We start from the raw sequence: 12810 nt of genomic DNA, 5'->3' as shown, positions 1-12810 counted from the left end.
ACTTATAAAAGGTCCTGGCAATTTGGTGAACAAAAAGCTGGACATGAGCCAGCAGTATGTGCCTGCAGCCTGGAAAGCCAACAGTATTCCGGGCTACATTAGAAGAGGAGTGGCCATTAGAAGAGAGGTGGCGGGTGGGGGGTGGGATTGCTGCCCCCTGATCTGCTCTTGTGAGGCTCCATATGGAGCAGTGTGTCTAGGTCTGGGGGCCTCCAGTACAGATGAGGGCCACCAAGATGATCAGAGGGCTGGAGCACTTCTCCTATGAAGAAAGGATGGGGGAGCTGGGCTTGTTCAGCCTGGAGAAGACACCGGGGAAGGCCTCGTTGTGGCCCTATAGTACTGAAAGCTTATAAACAGGAGGGAGAACAACTTTTTACAGAGTCCAATAGTGATAGGACAGAAGGCAATAGCTTTAAACTAAAAGAGGGTAGATTTAGGTTAGATGTTAGGAAGAAATTTTTCGCACAGAGGGCAGTGAGGTGCTGGCACAGCTGCCCAGAGAAGCTGTGGTGCCCCATCCCTGGAGGCACTCAAGGCCAGGTTGGATGGGGCCCTGGGCAGCCTGAGCTGGTGGGGGGCAGCCCTGCCCATGGCAGGGGGCTGGAACTGGGTGATCTTTAGTGTCCCTTCCAACCGAAGCCATTCTATGATTCTGAGGAATAAACTGGCCAATATTTTCTGTATGACATGAGCTCTCACCAGGAGGAAAGCTGTGAGCCTGAGCCTGTGAAGATGATCTTTCAAATGCAAATGGATCTCCTGAATTTGCACACCAAAATCTTTTCTGCCTCTGCCGCTTCCTATCACTTTTCTAAGGAACATCAGTATGCAATCAAGATTGAAGGCTTTTAAGATGGGAAACCAGGTAGGTGGCAACCAGCCTGACTAGTCCTTGTGTGCAATGGTATCCTGCTGCTTTCAGCAGTTCCATGCCATCAGACTTTCCACTCGCAACTGCCATGTGCACATGCAGATCCACAGGCACATGACCGATGGATTCAACATACCTGAACTCATTTGACTTATTTGTATGAAGGTGACTGGCTTGCCCAGGAAGAGCACCTGTTTCCGTGAACAACTGAAAATTTGCACCAGCTATGGGACAAGCCTCCAAGCTTTTGTCTTAGTTTTCAGAGAACTAATGGTTGAGAATCATTACGAAATGGAGGCATCAGAGAGAGGCTGGTACTGACTTTATGGATGGGAAGCGAAAGGTGTTGAAGAACCAGAACAGCCGGAGAAACCAAATCATGGAAATATGTCCCTTGCCCCGCAGAGGCAGAGTATCTCAGAGTGCTATTCATGGAAGAACAGGAGCCAGGTGGCTGTAAGAGCTTCAGCAGCCAGGGGAAGACCTAATTTAAGAAGCCTCCCACACAGCAACAGATAGGGAAGGCAGATTGTGAATAAGCACTCACAAAACCACAGCAAAAGCCCTGGATTCGTGTGACCAGGTTTCTTGTTTAACCATTGCACAAGGTGCACATGAGCTGTAAGAGACTACAGCAGCAATTTGCCTGGGCTGCCTAGGCATTTGGGAATCCCATCAGTGCTGCAATTCATGCCAAGCCAGGTATCCTCACAGCACATCACAAAGTGGCCAAAAGGAAGCAGGGCAGCAAATGGCACAAAAACAGGAAAGCAGGAGTTATGCCAGCTAGAAAAGGGATGTGCTCACTCAGCTATGGAGCTGATGTGTATCCCCATCTCTTCCCAACCTCATCAACACATGAATAGGTGGTATTTCTTCAGATTTAGCAGCAAAAATAGCTGAACCAAACTCACGCAATTATTTACATGGTCAATGGAAACAACCAAGAAGAAAAATTTAAGCCTGCTGTAAGGCTACAGCATTAGCTTTTTGACAAAGATGCCTTTGTCAAAGGCAAGCCAAAGATGCCAAGCTTTTGGACAAAGGGACAAAGAAGGATTTCCAAGCAAGTCCTTCATAGAAGCCAGAGAAAGTTGTTTCTGAAATATATTTCAGGACTTGTCCCTGGACATTTAATTTATTTAGTACATGGGAAAGCTGTACTACACAGTGTTAATAAGCAGAACAGCTCCTTCTCCCTCCAGTTCTACCTTTCATGAACACACTGGGGAGCTTTGTGAGGTATTATATAGTCAGCAGGTACTATTACTGCTCACTATCATAACATCATACCAAAGCCATCCACAGCAAGAATAAACTGTCCTAAAAAATCCCCATGTTAAGAAAGATGCAAGATAAACTGAAGCAGTAGTAAGAAGAGTGTTATGACACAAGCACTACAGGACCACAAAACATATCTTTTGCTAAAAAAAATAATAACGCTACCCAAAATAAGGCAGCTTTTCAGAGCAACAGCTCTTAGCATTCTATAGCCCAAGTCCCGTGATAAGAGATCTCTCCAGCAACAATGGGGAGGTGGAATGCGGCACTAAAAAGTTCATTTGCATGACACACCTATCTGCATTTCTACCACCGATTCCTGGAAAGTCAGGATTAAAGCAGGTACAGTGTGTGCAGAAGGCAGCACGGGGGAAGGAGAAGGGAGTATCCACCTCTTGAGGTTCTCTTTTTTGTGGAGAGCAGGTTGTTTTCAAGTACTTCAGCACTCTCTCTTCACCTTCCCCCTTGCTTTCAAGTATATAGCTCCAAGAAACACATCTCTAAGCAATTTAATACACCTGAATTACAAATCTCTGTATGGTGGTATTGCCCTTACAGCAGAAAAAAAAAAAACCCAAAACACAACAAGCCCAAAAAAGAGACCTGCTTTGGTCACAGCTTGGCCAACAGTGTGGATCCAAATCCCATGAAGTTTGGTGTTGGGAGGATGGCGTAAGGCAAGGCACTGTAACCAGTGACTGGACTACTACTGCCAAAGTCAAGGGAAAAATATTTCCTCTGCACTTGCAGATGTGTTTTCAGTGTCTTGTTTTCTGGGGCTCATGCCTGGAGTGTTGGCCAGTGGAAAGGTTCTGCCTGGTAACAAGAGCCAAGGGAAGCTGCAATTGCACATATTTTTCAGGTGAAGCCCAAGTGCTTCTGGTTTACTTGTCAAGTAGTAGTATTGATCCAGGTCTTTTGGCAACTGCTAGACTTGCCAGAAGGGCTTCACAAAGATACAGATAATTGCAGTTTTCAAAAACAATATATATGGTAATTCTCAGAACTAATTTAAGCTGACTGTCTTCACTCCGACTGCGAAGAACATTTTCCTCCAATAAACCCAGTGCAGACCTTCTGCAGTCAGCAGCATTTATCACGCCAGAAAATTCTGAATGTTGCTCCCTTCCTTAAGAAGTGAGAGGCTGAGAATGGAGAAAAGCAAAGAGAATGGTTAATCTGGGATATTTTCTTGTCAGTGCTGAATTGGGTTTCTCTAAGGCAAAGGGCTACAAGGCTGCATTGAAGAATGGTCTGATGAAGAATACATCTGATCTTTTCACAATACAAGTTCAGGCTTATTTTGACAGAGTTAATAGGAAATTTGATCCCAACTAATATGGAGCTGCCCTAAGGTAGGAGAAAGAAAAGGAGAAGGGAGGGTGTAGTTTTTCAGTCCTAAATCTCACTTCTGGATATGTTTGCCATTCTAGGGTACTTTGTTCCTTTAGCCAAAACTCATCTAAAGATAACAGAATTGAAATTATTTTTTACAAGTGCCAAATTGATTAAACACACCATCGTACAAATCAAACAGTTGGAAAATAATTCAGCACACTATTAAAATCTGCTAAAAATTTATCAGGAATTCAGGTTTGCCCACAGACTGCTATAGGAGAAAAATTTCCAACTGCATGAGTGCATCTGTAGGAAGAGGAGAGCCCTAGAACACTGGGAAGGGAAGAAGGAAGAAAGGTGTGAGAGTCAGACATAACAGCCAGAAATATCAGGTTACATCTACAGGTATACCAGCAAAGTTACAACTCTTCAAGTTTTATGTATACATCAAGCAACAACTGTCATTACATGCTAGTCCTTACCTCAAACATATTTGCTGTTTCAGGCTTGAACCAGTTTTTGCTGGAGAAATGCTAGTCTCATGTAGCAAGGATATTTCACATAATGGCTGATATGTGTTGATAAACTTGTGCAAGAATATTTGGCACAGAAACACACTTGCAATAGACTGCACATGGCATATTTTCTTGAACTGTGCAATCAGTTTGTCTTCAGGACAGAGGCCAAGTAGAGTCTAGGATGAGGCCGTGAAACTCCTTCTCTTGGAAGAGAATGGAGGGCATTAAGGACGAGGTCATTGCAATAATGTGAAGAAATACTGATAATTAGTTGGAGACGCTGAACAGCCACACCCTGCATGTTTAAGATCAATGGATTTATTAAAAATATCAAGGAAAGAAATTTGGCTCCCAACCGAAAGTAACTGTTCGCTGCATGTTTATATATTTAAGGAATCTCTTTACCCATATCATTTCTTACATGGGAAAATACTATCACAAGAACAGAAGAAGACGTATTTCCATTTGCCATGTATTCTCTGCCCTGCTTATCTTTCATTTCTTTTACATATTTACCTATTAAATCTTACTCTTTGGCTTTCTTCTCTTTCACTCCAGTCACACTAAAGATTGAGAAGTTGTATACAGGTATATCTTTAATTTAAGAAGAAGCATCTGGTTATCTCTTGAATAGATTTACTGATACCTTCTCCCATACTCCCTCCCGCTAGGCAAATGTAACTGTGCAATACCTTAGGCAATGTCATTTTATGTAAAACTTGCCAATGCTCTTTAAGTTATGTCATCTTATATTTTTTCCTGTTGTGAAATAAGAGATGAAAAAGAAGAGCTCATCCCAGAAGATTTAAATAGGGATAATGGAAATAGCTCTGCATAGTCTAGTACCTGTAGAACAATTTTTCCCATCCTGCAAAAGTAACAGGCATTAGAAATTTTTTTCATTCTGTACCAAGAACCAAAAAATGTCCATGCTTCAAGCTGTTACAAACAACTAGATAGATAGAACTCTCTTTCAGAACTGTTTGAACTCTTTGCATCCCTTAGGATGTAAGAAACAGCTTCAAGTCGTTGCTCCCAGTCAGGTCTGGCTGCCTCATCAGTTATACCCTGAGTATAAAGAAGCCTTCCCTGTTTCCAGTGTCACCGAACACTTGACGTCTAAAGACATTTTTATCCCCTTCCTTGACCCTCAAAAGTTCCCAATAAATGTCATATTTTTCCTTGCCATGCTCAGAAAGCTGGTGGTCAATTTCTGAGGATCAATAAACAGAAGATAAAGAAAAATGTAATGTAATAGCATCAGAAAACGTCTGCTCTAAGAAAGATCACATCTCAGCTAACTCAAAAAAACTGACAGTATTGTTGTTATCTGCATAAAAAGCGCCACAGAATTCCTAAAGTACTGAAATTTCACGACCACCTGTGGAAAATTAGCATTTTGTTTGTAGTGCTGACCTAAAACCCAGGCTGACAACAGTGACTTCAAAGTGATTAAGAAATAGAAAGAATCTACAAAGGGCAAATTGTCTATTACTCCATTATGATCAGAGTAAATGTAACAATCTGATGCAATGCAGAAACATCATCTAAGAACACTATAAACACTGGACTGATCGTTTCAAAGCAGAGAGTCCTCCAGAGGAACAACAAAGCAAAAACAAACAAACAAGCCCAACCAACTGCAACTCTTGATTTAATATCAAACCATGCAGAAATCAACCTGGGTAGTCAGGCCTCTGTGCCCTTCAGGGAAGAAGGGGTTCTGTTATAAAAGTTGAAGTCTGGACAATGTTTACTACCCAAAGGTCTGAGAATGCAAAAATCTGGATATTAATCAACACTCTGTGTAGAAACCAAAGCAAAGAGTGATCTACTTTCTTATGGTCAAGCTGAAAATCCATACCAAAAGCAAAATACAGCTTTTTAGCATCTCACCACAAGAGTTAAAACGTCAGAAGAGAACAATTTATGCTTAGCAATATGACTTATGCTTGTCAAAAGATCAAATATTTTATTTATAGTTTTCAAAACAGTATTGACAGTACTGTTGCACTCCTAGACAGTACAGGATACTGCATCATAAACACCGATGTCTTCTTCATAGCTTCTACTTTTATTGTCTGTAAATTCTAACGCCTCTTCTACATGCTATTAAAAGATTGAATTAATTATTCCATCTCTTCTTGCTCAGAGCACAGATAGAAAGATACAGCTGAGCAACAAATATATGAGAAAAGTTGATTCTTTAAATATTTCCTTAATATATTACATTCTGGGGGAAAAAAGAGAAAAAAAGTTAGCAAGATCATTAAGAGTAGTTTTAACTGCACCTTCTGTCTTTCCAGAGACAGGGAACATAATTTCCATATTCCAATCAAGCTTAAGAGCAAACAGCTGAAGGTCACATTCAGTTCTGCCTCTTCCAAAAGAGAAAATGCTCTGATACCACTTCAGCCACCCCCTTCGCTTCCCATGGTATTTCCATAAGACACAAATAAGTAAGCAAAAGTCATGAATTGGTATACAGGACTTTGAAATTGAAATTTTCGTAATTGAAAGTTTTTGGAGTACATCACTTAAGAAAACCATGCAATCACTTCTGAACTGAAGTGCTTGTTATCGTACACAAAGCTCCAGTAATTAGAATCAAGAAGAGAAGTACAAGGTGATTAGAGATTATTGGGAAAAATCTAGTTAACAGGAAGCATAGCAGATGAACCAATTGGTATTTAAAGTTACCCTGAGATACCCTCAATTAATTAAAATACAAGATGCTAAAAAGCACATTTCCGGATTATTAAAATCTTCAGGAATGACTAACGATCAGACCCAGTACAGTATCAACAGTAACTCAAGTAAACTCTCAGGTAATACTAGGTTAACAAAAAAGATGGAAAATAGCTTCAGCATCTCTCCCTCTCAGCTCTACACTTCCCTGAGCATTGGTTCCACATCTTTCCAAGCAGCCTCTGGATTGATTCTTTCAGATAGCCCACACCAGGTGATGATAACATCACTCAATTGGATATCCTCTTGGCCTGTCATGCACACACCCGAAACGGTGACCCCAAAGACCTGAGAGCAGGTCTTATGGCCATGTACTCAACTGTGTGCTGGCACTGAGCTTGCTAGAGTTCAAGAAGCATCCAGACAACACTCTCAGGCATAGCGTTTGTATTTTGGGTGGTCTTGTGAGGATCCAGGAGTTGCACTCACTGATCCTTATAGGTCCCTTCCAAATTGGGATATTTTATGGTATATACTTTGTGTGTTTCCATGCAGCCTCCCAGGGCCACAACTTCATCTCGAGAAGCACAGATTGGCAATGGAAGATACTCCGTATGCTTTTTGTCATTCTTTATATTTTTAAGAGAATTCTTATTTTAGATCGGAGCTTAACTGAAACCCCCAAACCTCCAGATGGGATAGTTTTCTTCATGTAAAACAGCTTAAAAAACAATTTGGAACTTGGAAGGAGAAGGTACAAATGACATACGTATTTTTTTTGTCGTTAAGATAGCTGCAACACTCATTTACCAGAGACGGAATTGTATTCATTTTTCTCTTTGATTATATGAGAAGGTCAGAGATGTTAAATGGAGTATAGAAGTCCAAATACAGAAAGGTCTCACCTGTAATAGATAAAACTGCCTAGTTCTCTAACAATAGTCCTGTTCTAGGAAGAGAGTTACTTCCTTTCAGACTCTTGTCCTCTTCTTTAGCGCTCTCTTAAGTGACCTAAAGCTCGTGCATTTTCTTTCATGTTTTTCTTATTCCTCATAAAACATGCACCAAAGTTTTCACAAGGCAGCAGCGAGCCATTTGTTGGGAAAGATTTTCAATGAAATTGGAAATTTTTATTCCTCAGTGAAAGTCTTATTTTCAAATGAAATTTTATAGGCCATTAATCTAATGCATATTCACGGGACTCGGGGAATTAGTTAACTTAGAGAAGCAGCTACTGTGCTTGCTCTATAATTGCTCTTCGTCAAAATTGTCAAAGATTTTTAATATGCTAAGTTACCACATAGAATAAAAGCTTTTGAAGTATTCTCAATTTAAGAGGCCATCATTCTATAGTATCATTATCTGCTATTAATTTTGCAATTAGAGACTATCACATGCTGCTCTGAAGAAACGCAACTGTTCACAAAATGAGTCCCATTATTGATAATGCTCCGGGAATATGACACAACGTCCTATTTTCAGTTGTACACTTAATTACCTTCCATAAATAGGCTGCCACATTTTTAAGGGAAAAGTGCATTTCTTACAGAGATACGTGACCTTGTTGACTGAAACCTCCCAGCACTGTTTCCAGAAATGAGGGCTACAGTTCTGCAGGCACTGGTAGCTCTGCATAGCCAGGCTGTGATGTCACCCAGGAAGCAGCTGGCAAGGAAGGCATCCAGCAGAGCATCTGTCCATCCTGCCATGGTCCTGGCACAAGCACCAGCACCCCTCACATGTCGGCCCAAGCACCAGCAAGTCTCTTCCCTATGCTTTGCTTTTCCACCTCAGCCATGGATCCAGCCCAAATCAAACAGCCCTGCAGTCATTCACTTTGTGGGAAATATTCTAGGTGTGATGTAGCCTTTCAAAGAGATATTTCTTTTCCTTTTCTCTATTTGCTTGTTTTTGTTTTTGTTTTCTGAAGAAAAGATAATTTGTTCATTCTGTTCTGGAGCCACCCCTCAGAGGACTGCAGTCCCTGTCTGCAGCACTCGTATTGCCCTCACATTAAACAGCAAAGGGACTCCAGAACCTAACTTCTGTTTGATGCTCAGTCATTGAAATCATTTGACTCAGGCTTTGCTTTTGAGAAGCATAAAGCAATTTAGCACTTTAAATGTATCATCAAATAAAAAAATAGAGCTTGAAGAGTAAAAGACTACAAGCTTGCACTGGCTTGTTCGGCAGCACTCTGCTGTTTCCAGTATTTCTCTGGGCCTTTTCCATGAACTCAGGGTGCCTGCACTTCAAGCACAGGCCTATTGCTGAGTACAGGTCCCTGTGTCCCCAAATGCAGCAGTGCCTGGAGATGCCAGCCCTACATCCTACAGGCAGCACGACATTGACAGCTGCCACTCTGAGGCTGCTTGGTTTTCCAGTAGGGCTTCCTGGCCAGGCAGGCCCCCTTGGAAGGGACTGAGGCCATGAGGAGGCAAAGCCAGACCTACCCTTGCAATTTTTATTGCAAGCTGTACTAGCAAACAGTTGTTTTTCTGCAGTGTACTGGATGCTTTGACACTGTCCACACAGGAAATGGGGCAGCACTGTGGTTACCGCACCATTGCTCCAGCCAGAGCCACTGGCCTATGCAGGCCTACCACAGCTCTGGCTAAGTGCCCACCTCCTGCGGCATGCTGTGGCCACCACACTTGTGTCCACGAAACATGCAACTGCAGGTATTCCCCAGTATTTTGCCTGGGGAAGCTGAAAAAGTGTTTTACTGACCAGGCTGTGCTTCTGTAAGTGTTGATCTGCTAATGCACACAGCGCTGACATGCAGCACACAGGGGCTGTCCCCATGCAAGTAGAGCAAGACCGTGAAGGATCAGCGCAAGGAAGATCTGTGTTCAGACAGCTGATGCCATTACAGCCCAATGGAGTTAGGCAGTATCCAGGTCAGCAGGAAGAGGACAGGTAGAACAGCTCACCAGCCACCCCACCAACTCTCCTTTGACAGCAGTGACACTTCCTCAGAAGAGTAAGTGCACTTCACCAGCCTCACGTTTCCACACCCCCCTTGCTGTTTCAGGTACAATGAATGGACAGGTGACCTCTGCATCTGCTCCTGCACAGCATCACCACTCATCTCAGGAAGTTACTGTAGACTTTGATGCAGACCCTGATACACTTGCAAGTGGCAGATTACTTCTGCAGATTACTTCTGCAGACAGCCATTTCACAGTAATACAGAATCACATAACTGTCAGAGTTAGAAGGGACCTCTGGAGATCTTCAAGTCCATTGCAGAGCTAAAGCAGGTTCCCTACAGCAGGTCGCACCGGTAGGCATCCAGACAGATCTTGAATATCTCCAGAGAAAGAGACTCCACAGCCTCTCTGGGCAGCCTGTTCCAGTGCTCCACCACCCTCACAGTACAGTTCTTCCTTGTGCTTGTATGGAACTGCCTCTGTTTCAGTTTCTGCCCCTTGCTCCCATGTTCTATTCCTGCACGCCACCAAAAAGACTTTGCCTCCATTGACTTGGCTCCTGCACTTCAGATATTAATAAACAGTGATGAGATCTCTTCTCAGCCTTCTGTCCTCCAGACTGAAAGCCCCAGGTCTCTCAGCCTCTCATCAAACAGGAGATGCTCCAGGCATTTATCAGTGAATTGGAATTATGTGTCCTTATGTCTCTGTACATATATATATGTATACATATGTATGTACATATAAATATATGCACTTCTTTTATTTAAGGAAGAAAAAGAATTCTTGGAAAATTACATTAAAAGTCTGGAAAAAAAAGTCTTGCTTTTTACTTGTACCTCCCTGGAATATTTTTTGACTGGTTTCAGTTAACAAATATTGAGAAAAAAGATTTTTTTTTTTTTTAGATCACCTCAAAGATGGAAGAGATGGAAAAGAAGATATATTACATTTAAAAGCAAAAATACGAGTAGAGGTGATGAAATTTGTGCACAGATGAGCAAGAAAGGTTGTCACCGTGCGATAAGTCTAATGGCCATACTGAAGATGAAGTCCATGCTAAAATATTGCCCACCTATTTCATTGTTTTACATTCACTTGTCTGCGTCCTAAAATATTTCTTCTTTCCCTTCCTGCAGTACTGATTTCAAGTAATGACAATAAAAGATCAACTGACAAAATGAATGCATGAAAAACTACATAACGAGTAAAGAAACATGTCCAAAACTAAGTCCAAAGAACTCTTAGATCTTATGAGATGTTCATCTTATATACTGATGACATTGTGCTCAACTTTTTAAAATGGCTTCTGAGTTGGATTAGTTGCTCTTTAAACATATACATCATATAATTAGGAAGTCAAACATCATCGAGTTAACATGGATTTTGCATTTCTTGACCTTTTTCTTGCTAATTTTAACGTTAAAGTCACATGCCATGGAACTCAGTGAATTCAGCTATGAATGCACAAGTAAGACTGGCACTTAGGTGCTGACATTAATTAGCACGAAAACACTCTAACAGGCAGAAGATTAGATGACATCTGTATTCACACTGGATTACTTTGTTCATTAACAATATGTTATTTTGGAAAAATACATCCAGGAAGTGCTTGCGTATCTGCTGGCATATCCCGTTGTCAAAAATCTAGCACTCACTGCTCTGGAGGCATTCTGTTCACTGTGACATATTCAATACAGAAGTTACAAACTCATCTGTCCACTGTGTCAGTCCTGGCTTGTGAAAAGTGTAGTGCCCGTAACGTCATATTTATATTTAGGAAGTCACTTTCATTCTGTGTAATATGTAGACCGTTACATCCTTTTTAAGCCATTTGCAGCAGTACCACTGAACTTTTTTTTTTTAAAGAAACAGGTTTTGACCCCAATTCACTAATACTTTACTTAGCCAGGGCCAGTTAAGATGTTTGTTAAAATACTGTTATGCAGCACTATCCGGTTTCAGTTTGAAAACCATCTGCTTAGGACAGAAAGCATCATCTGTGTTGACTTTGTAAAGCACTTGGTGCGAGGACCCTAATCTCTGCTTGTTTCAGTATGAATCCTCAGCATGAAGCATTTCTCCCCTTTCGCACACCACGCGTTGGCAGCTGTAGGTGGCAATCAAACAATTGTCCAGACCACTCCATTTAGAAACACGATAGTAGATTAAAATCTTAATCCTGAATTCATTGAACACTTGTAAAGCTCATTAAATTCAATCCGTGATTGGTGTGTGAGAGAAGCATAGGCTGAGACGCAGTACTCCAGATGGGGCCTCACAAGAGCTGAGCAGAGGGGCACAATCACCTCCCTCTCCCTGCTGGCCACCCCTTTCTTAATGCAGCCCAGAACACAGTTGGCCTTCCAGGCTGCAAGCGCACACTGCTGGCTCATGTCCAGCTTCTCATCCACCAGGACCCCCAAGTCCTTCTCCGCAGGGCTGCTCTCAAGGAGATCTTCCCCCAGTTTGTATAAATACCTGGGATTGCCCCGGCCCAAGTGCAGCACCTTACACTTGGCCTTGTTGAACCTCTTTAGGTTCACATGGGCCCACTTCTCCAGCCTGTCCAGATCCCCCTGGATGGCTTCCCTTCCTTCCAGTATATCAATCTCACAAACTGTTTAACTGTTCCTTCAACACTGTCCTTTAGAAACAAGTTCAGGGCTTTTCTTTTTATGTCCAACTTTCCTCTTTTTTTTTTTTTTTTTCTCATTTACAATATTGAGCAACATTAACAACCGTGTTTAAACATTCCCTCAAACAGTGAAGTGTCCGTGTCTCAGAAAGCACACAGTCCAAAAGTAGTAACACCACAAAAAGCAGAAGCACACCAGAGCCGAGCTCAGTGCTCAGCCTTACCCAACCCTGAGGGTGTTTTGGGACACGTAGTTTTTTTACCAAAATAATTTTCTGTGACACAACAAACTTCTCTTTGCAGAGCACATATATGATGAAAGAAAACCAAACACCAGAATTTTACTTTTAAAATGTGTTTGTTTGTTTGTTTTTCTGGTTAAGTGGTTTGGAATGGTACCTTTCAAGTATTTTTTTCCTAGCTAGTGATAACTCCATTTAAACCTGGCTCTGTTGCACCAAATCTCTATCTTTTATCCAATAATACATAATTGCCACAAAGCCACACACCAAAAAATCACAGTGTCAATAATTGCATCTG

The 12810-nt window shown here is 41.7% G+C and overlaps 1 protein-coding gene across 2 annotated transcripts in view; it reads right to left on the bottom strand.

The window, feature by feature from the left end:
• Positions 1 to 12810, bottom strand: part of DHRSX (dehydrogenase/reductase X-linked) — a 164482-nt gene that overhangs the window by 132773 nt on the left and 18899 nt on the right. The window contains exon 1 of one of the 2 annotated variants that reach the window (XM_046906088.1): positions 3976 to 4086. The exons of the other annotated variant lie outside the window; for it this stretch is intronic. The gene's annotated coding sequence lies outside the window, so the exon portion shown is untranslated. Of the gene's footprint in view, positions 1 to 3975; positions 4087 to 12810 lie in introns of those variants that run through there. 2 annotated transcript variants of the gene reach the window in all.

Source organism: Gallus gallus, chromosome 1 (genome assembly GCF_016699485.2).
Source record: "Gallus gallus isolate bGalGal1 chromosome 1, bGalGal1.mat.broiler.GRCg7b, whole genome shotgun sequence".
Taxonomy (NCBI): domain Eukaryota; kingdom Metazoa; phylum Chordata; class Aves; order Galliformes; family Phasianidae; genus Gallus; species Gallus gallus.
Note: the sequence above shows the minus strand (reverse complement) of the source record. Positions and strands in the feature narration are given on the sequence as shown.